This window comes from Pteropus vampyrus, unplaced genomic scaffold (genome assembly GCF_000151845.1).
Source record: "Pteropus vampyrus isolate Shadow unplaced genomic scaffold, Pvam_2.0 Scaffold75, whole genome shotgun sequence".
Taxonomy (NCBI): Eukaryota; Metazoa; Chordata; class Mammalia; order Chiroptera; family Pteropodidae; genus Pteropus; species Pteropus vampyrus.
Window position 1 is genome coordinate 2,256,278 of NW_011888856.1, and position 7,969 is coordinate 2,264,246.

Sequence of the window (7,969 nt, forward strand, 5' to 3'; positions counted from 1 at the left end):
TTCCCACACGTGGTGGCTAGGAAATCCCACACCGACAGGGGCAGCGCTGGAAGGAGTAAGAGGAAATTAGTTTGTTTTCTGTTATATACACTGGTCTGTCCTAAGGGATGTTGTTACTTTAAGTTTTCTGGCTGTGAATTGGGGTAAAGTTGAAGGAAAAGACTGACGTTATTAAGGGTCAACTTTTACCCACAGCTTCTGGTTGGTTCCTAGAGGGTGATAGTACTCCATAAATTCTGACTGTTGATTTTAGTCAGCAGTCATCGTCGTCGTCGTCATCATCATCATCATCATCATCATCATCATCTCCGTTATCAAATAGCAATAAGGGCAATAATAGCAACAGCAGAAGCAGTAGGAATAGCAGCTGATGTTTACTTATCATCTGCTAGGTGTCTGAACGCTGACCTGGGCTCTCTCATCTGATCTTATTTGATCCTCTCATCCGTTTCATGGTCAGGTAGGCTTAGTGGTTAGGAAGAATGTCCCAGGTAAGGGGTGGAGCCTGCATTCCTACAAAGACGTCTGGCCCCAGGGCCTCGGCTGGGATTTCTCCCATTGACTGCTTTGCCATTTTGTGCAGTTTAATAACCAGTCGATCTAGGAAGGGAGGAGAAGGTCTGGAGGACTTTACAACAGGCAGGGATTAGAGATTGAAGAAGGACATTAGGAAGGAGTTTCCATTTAATAGCTTTCCCCCCACCCCGCCCTGGAAAAAGTGTGGACTAAAGTGCCAAGGCTTTTTTCTACCTGGTGGTGCCTCCACCTTTCTGTTCGAATGCAGAGCTGTGATAATTGACATTCTCTGCACTCACTGCCAAATCAAACTGTTTTGGTTTTCCATGTCCACTCATTTTTCCAGGAGTTTTTATTTTTTCTTCCTAGCGACTCAGGGTTGAAGTATTTCCGCTGGTAAGTGATGATCTCCCCAAATTTTCTTACCTAAAATATTAAAATATGTGTAGTTTTAAACTTGAATTAATTGTGTATAATTTGCACCAGGAGTAAGAAAAAGCAAAGTTACTCTGCGAGTCAAGCTCATCACCATTGTAGCATCATGGAATTGTTTAAATGAACGGACCTTAACTATGAGGTCAAACCTCCCACTTCTTAGAGATGAGGAAATGAAGGCTCATGGTAGCAGCAACTGGAAATGAGGAGATGAGAACCTGTTCTTTTTCCACCTCCTAGTCTAGTATTTATTCTATCATATCACATGGCTTCTTCGAATCTTTGCTTGGGAAAGTTCCTTTTCGTATAGATGCTCTATATTCAATCATTCAATGAAAAGTGACTTTCTTGCCTAATTTTGAAAAATATACCTCGTACGTTAAGAGATCTATAAATTCATTATTAGACAGCTAGTGAATTTTAGCCAAGGCTGCCATCTTGAATCTTCAGAAAGATGCAGGACCCCCGTTTTGACTGAAGGAACTGGTGACTAAAACCCCTTAACCAGAGTACATCTGTAATACAGCTAAGTGAGAAAAACAAACAAAGGATAGAAGCCCCACACTCAAATTGAAAAAAACACTTTGTGGGAAATGTTGTGTAAGAAATTACGCATGACTGTATGCCGAGCCGAGGCAGCTTTATTCCTCTCTGGAGGTCTTATCTCCTACAAGCAAAATAAGAACAACAAAAACTGTTCTGTGCTGCCACTAGACTTGCTCTATTACCAGCGATGAAGTATCAAGTGCAAGTCCATGTCAGGCATTGTGGTACACGATGTCCTTTAATCTTCACAATGACCTCTGAAGTAGGAGCTGTTGATACTCCATGTTATACACGACAGACCCGAGGGTCCGAAAATTCAACAGGGCAATATCCTGGTCAGCGAACGCCCTGGTCCATGAGACTCCAAAGTCCAAACTTTTAAGCACTGTTTTATGTTCTCTATGGACTACATTTTTGTTCGTTTTGGAGGTTTGCCTTCGAATTATATACGAAGGTTGCCAATTCCGTTTCTCTATACGTGACTAGGGACTTCTATTTGAAAGGAGTTATTTTTGCTCACGTTTTAAAACCTTATCTGTCTTATGAAGTGACAATATTTGAGTTCTAACCTTCCCAGGGAGTTTGGAGAGTTGACTCATTAGCTGCACTCCATAGTTCCCTTAGGTGTGAAGTCCATAATTTCGAATATTATCATTCTTCCTCCTTATCACAGTCCCTTTCCTGGTTAATATCCTCTATCCCAAACCACTATTCCACTCCTCTGCTCTGCCTTTTTACATCCCTCCTTAGTACACGTATCTCTTCTGCTTTGCCATTTGGCCTTTTCGTCCTCTAAGCTCATAGCTCTGCCTCCAGGGCAGCCCTTCTGTTATTCCCCTCTCGTTTTGGTTTCAGAGTTGTCCAGACTTTGAGGTCCCTGACGTATGACTTCTTGATAAGATGCTAATATGGCAGATGTCAGCTTCTAATTGTTTTGAAGACCACATTCTTCTTTCAGAGTATTGCATTTGAATTTGATTAACAGTTGCTACCTTTGATTCTCCAAATGATCAGTGTTGGGAGTTGGATGGAGGGTTAAATGGCTGTTTCCAACTCCTGTCTGTTGACTGAATTCTGGCACCCCCATTATCCCAGCTGCACAGGCTTTAAGACTTAGTGTTATTTCTCATGCTTTTGGCATTTCTCTCACATTGCGATTCGTGGTCATCAAGTCTGGTTGATTGTCTCTTTGTGTTGTTTTCCTAATGAAAACTTTCTCTCCTTTTCCATGGCAGCCAGACCCTCATCCTATATTGCCTGCAACTAATCTCTGTTTTTGCTCCTTTGGCCCTTCCTGAATACTGCTGTCAGAGCCCACACTTGACTTTCGCAAGAACCTACACCAGCTTCCTTCACTGGTCTCTCGCAGAGTCTGTTTTATAAGATGTTAGTACTGAGGGAAAATAATGAGTAATATTTTCAAAATAAGGTTCTATGATTGTGTACATCATATGATTAAATGCTGGGTCAAGTAAACTTAAATAGGTTTCTTACTACAGGATTCTCAGAGCCCTCTACATACAGTCATGCAGGGTAAACTTTCGAGAGGGTGATGGAGTATAGAGAACTTCTTGAACTAATTTGAGCTGCAGAGTTTTTTTTTTTTTTTCCTACTTATTTTGGCAGAGCCACAGGCAGGATTGATGTTTCATAAGAAACACGTTAAGAAATGTTGGTTTTTTGGAATACGTTTAAACTTCTCAGGCTGGCAATAAATCTCAGACCAATTTATTTAGACAGCTTGGGTTCTCACATCTTCTGGAGCAACTCCCCACTCCCATCAGACTGGTCTCTTGATCTTCTTGTGCAAGCTGTGTTCTTCTCTATGTCTGTGACTTTATTAACATTCTTCTTTAGGCCTAGAAGGCTTACTCCATCCTAGCCCCAAATCTACATTTTATAGATAAACTTAAAATTTCAACAAATCTACATTTTATGTGTATGTTACAGCCTTTTCCAGACCTATTTTAGCCAAATATATATTTGCCGGATTTGCATAGCATTTATAATAAAACTAATAGCAGCTACTCTCTGAACATCTATTATGTTCTCAGCACTTTTGCATTGTTACCCTTCAGGAGAGTTGGTCTTAGACCCACGTTACTGGTGAACAAACTGAGGTTATGTGAAGACTTGGTGCATTGTTTCGGATTCGTTAAGTTTCAGGACTGGGGTTCAAACCCAAGACTCTTTTCAAAGCAAAGTGGTTTGCGAAGCTCTCTCAGATGGCTTGCAAGCTGGAAGCTGGCTTACCTGGAGATGGGAACTGCATCTCTTCAGCTCAGACGCACAGCTCTTAGTTGATAAATAACAATTTCTAGGCTAAAGAGAGCAGATATTTCAAGGTCAGAGCTTGGAAGATGATAGTGCAAAAAACCTCATCTTTTATAACAAGTTTTGTATTAATATTTGGTGAGTTTCCAGCATTCTGGAAGATGCCCTGGAGGACATGGATAAAAAGCCAATACAGACCCTGAGTTTCGGAACTTGTAATGTAGTTGGGGAGATGAAATATAAACACATTAAATAAGAAAACCATATAATACACTTTATAATGAACTGCCAGGTAGGTGTTCTTTAACTGAAGTTCATGGACTCCTAGGAGGTTATTGATCAGTGTTGAGACAGAGTGTCTGTGAACCTCTGCATCTGAGTGAATACACTCGTGCATTTAGAGGGAAAAGTGTACACTTTTCTTCAGATTCCTGAATTGCTCTGTGACCCCTACTGGTTAATGACAACCGCCCAGGATGCTTTGGCGTAGGGCAGAAGTGAAAGCGTCGGGTCACGGCGGGGAGGGCACTGGCAGAGACTGGTTTGAACTCTGTCTTCACTGTTGTGTTTCTGAGTGATGTGGGCAACCTGGCCACCTGTCCAAACTCATTGCTAAGAAGTTGGGGTAATAACATACAATGTGTAGAGAAGCAGCGAGGATTAAAGAAGATCGGGAGAGCATGCATAGAAAGCATCTGGCATGGTGCCTGACGTAAACTAGTGACTTTCGACCCGTCGCCTTGGTTTTTGTGTTGGTTTTCTATTGCTGCTGTAATCAATTACCGCAAACTCAATGGCTTAAAATACATACGCTTTATCTTATCAGTTCTGAAGGTCAGAAGTCTGAAATGGATCCGAATGGGCCAAAGTCAAGGTGTTGGCAGGAGGGCTGTACTCCGGGATCTGTCTCCGTGCCTTGTCCAGTTTCTAGAGGCTGCGCGCATTTCTTGATTTGAGGCCTCCTTCCATCTTCCACGGGGGGCTGAGTCCTTCTTGTGCTGCATCACTGTGGCCCTCACTTTCCTGCCTTCCTCTCTTACTCGTCAGTGTCCCCGTGATGACATTAGCCCTGCCCCGATCACTCAGGATCACCTCCCCAGCTCAAGGTCAGCTGATTAGTGCTCTTCATTACAGTTGCAGCCTTAATTCCTTATTCTGAGGCCACTAGTTAATTGTTCGATTAAGTAATTGATTAAGCAGAATTCTGTTGGCCATATGCCAGTCATTATAGTTATCTATTTTAGTAAGTTCAGCGTGGATAGTTCGTTTTTTTCTACTAAAATATATTCTCTAATTAATTAGCCCATTTATTCAACAAATATTTATTGATACCTAATATGTATTGTACCAGGCATTACTGTGAGTATTGCAAAGATGAATACATTTAATGCATATATATGTATATGTATATGTGTGTATATGTATATATATCTTCAAGATACAAACCAATGTGCCAGCCACTGAGAAGTACAAACAAAATTTACATTTAAGGAGTTCAAGGCTAAATTTAGTAGTTAAGGATAACTATAAGCTAGGGTAGATTTGGTGACCATATTTTTAACCCCCAAACAGAAAAACATAATGTGTCTATTGGGTAGAGTATGTGAAATCTAGACTGTCCCAGAAAATCTGAGCTGTGTGGCCAGGTTTGCTTTAGAGATTTAGAGAAAAGGAAGGTGACTTTGGCTGAGGCATTTGGGAGGTGGCTCTGGAGAGCTGGCGTTGGCTCCTATGCTGTGAACTGGGAAGTGTGGGGCACAGGTCACTGCAGGAACAAAGGTGGGAGGTGGGGGAGCTCGCGGCTGCGGTGTGGACGTCCTAGGATGGTAGCCATGGCTTTGGGGGTTAGACTTATTTTAGAAGAGATCTTGGAGGTAGAGACAGCTTCCTTTGCTCTTCTGTTTGAAGTTGCTGAATATATGGGGTTATGGAAAATATGTGAAAAGAAGTTTACATTCTTAGCAATATCCGTACTTAACTTTTTAAAAACATATTAGTTTCAGGTGTCTATTCAGCTCTTTAAAAATTCAGGTTTTATAGATAGATTTGCAAGGATATCTGGTGAGTTATAGACGGGTAGAAAGAGACCCACTGGCCTCTTCTCTCTATATTTGCATGGTATAGTTAGATTGACTTCTTCATTTAAGAAGCCAAGGATGCAAAATCTAGGACTCGAGTGTCCCTGGTGGGGCATCTGTTGGCCCTTAGAAACCCTGGGACAACAGCTGTCGGGGACACCTGCGTGGAGAAGCCCAGTTCCTGCTGGGTCACACATGGCCTTTTTATTTCGGGGATTCACATCACTTTCAGGAGGAGCCTAGACCAATAACGGAGGGGCTGGGGTTAAGGGCAGTGTTTCGGATTTCAGCTTTTCTGGCTTTGGCCCAAACTTGGCATCATCACGACTTTTACCCACCTGGGGTTCCCAGGAGACCCGGCATGACCCAGTGACCCTAGAGTCCCACAGGGCCTGTTTTCTTGCTGTTTGTGTTGAGAAAAGATTAAAACCATGTTTTTTATTTGGTGGACTTTCTCCTGATTAGAACGCTTCTCTGGAAAGTTACCCGTCTATGTGATGTGTGATACGACGCGATGGAGAGCAATTTCTCTTGGCAGAAGTAATGGACGGAGGATGAAAATCACTTTCTATGTTTTTGAGGTGATTTTAATGACTGGGAAAATCTTATGACATATTAAGTGAAGAGGAAATAAAATTTCATGTACAGGATAATCTTAACTATGTTAAGTACATACATATACACACACGCAAATTGTAAACATGGTTATTTCTTGATGGCAGAGCCATAAATGATACTTATTTTTCTTCCTAATGCTTTTCTGTTTTTGTTTCTTTTACGTGTGTTTGAGGAGAAGGGGGTTAGTCTACTCAATTTCTCTTATTTTCTTCTTTATAACATGGAGTTGTATAAGTTCTCCTTAATTTTCTTTGACGGATGTTTTGAGAATAATCGTTGCTCTCAGAAGGAAGGCATTTCATTAGAATAAATACATCCACAGCAGAAGTAAATGTACTTAATGAGGTTAAGAGAAAAGCATTGGTATTATGTTTTTAAAAGCAGGCTGACTCTCTTAATTCTCATAGCAATCTTATTAAAGTATGTAACATCAAAGCAATATGTTTAATCCAATATTTTTAATTTTTAAAGCACATATTCTTGTTCCAAAAGTATACATAGGCATCGTAAATAATGAACATAAATGTAAAAAATAATGTAAATACACATAAACAAGAAAGGAAAATAAATGTCACCCACAATTCCATAACCTAAGAGAAAAAAAACATCATTTTTATATTTGGGTTTATACACTTCTAATTTTTTTTCTATGCCTAGACGTTTGTGTACATATGTTACAAACAAACTAAAATAAAAATGACATCTGATAATTTGACTTAAAAGACTATGAGAAAAGTATCGCCAAGAGTAAACTAGCATTTTTACTTACACATATTCAGGGTTACACATATTCTGACTTACACATATTCAGGGTTAGTTATAGAGCGATCTGTTTATTCAGCTCCAGCTATCACTCAAGCTTTCCAGAAGAATCTGACCAGACACCTGGACATCTTGGACTGCAGCTCACTTCACTGGGTCTGCTGGAAAAAAAAAAAAGAAATTACGTGAGGATACAGTGTTCATTTGTGTCACCTCAGAGTTTCTCTCTCGCTTGTTTCTTTCCAGCTAGGCAGACTTTTGTAACCCTGAGGTTCTCATTTTCAGTCACTCTGTAGTGAACATGTTTGCTGCTCCTGCCAGATCTGGCATAGTGACCTTGAGGTGCCAGAAAAAGGGGCCAAGGTTTCAAAATTATTTTAGCTCATGGCACAAATGTCCCCAAATGCAACACATAATTCTCAGGCATCTTCCTAGTCATGAAATTTTGTTGGCCTCTTCTATGTTGCTGTTACACAGAAAAAGCATCCTGATCGCCAAAACCCTTCTCTTCCACAAGTTAGGGCCTCTTGAAAAATATCTTCCCTGACAGCACTATTTGCACATGATTCCCCTTGCCCAGTCTCCCTGGATGTCCCTCATTACTTTCCGCCAAGCTATGAGTAAGCTCAGGCTTCCCCAGGGCCACTGTAGGCAATACACTTTCTGTTGCTTCTTTGAGGATTCGCGTTGTCACATAATTGGCCTTATCTATAAGTACCTACATTTTGACTCAAAAAAAA

General features: G+C 40.8%; 1 protein-coding gene across 4 annotated transcripts in view; it reads left to right on the top strand.

Moving 5' to 3' along the window:
* BMPER (BMP binding endothelial regulator) overlaps nt 1-7,969 on the top strand; it is a 250,531-nt gene that overhangs the window by 138,532 nt on the left and 104,030 nt on the right. The gene's annotated exons all lie outside the window — the stretch shown is intronic.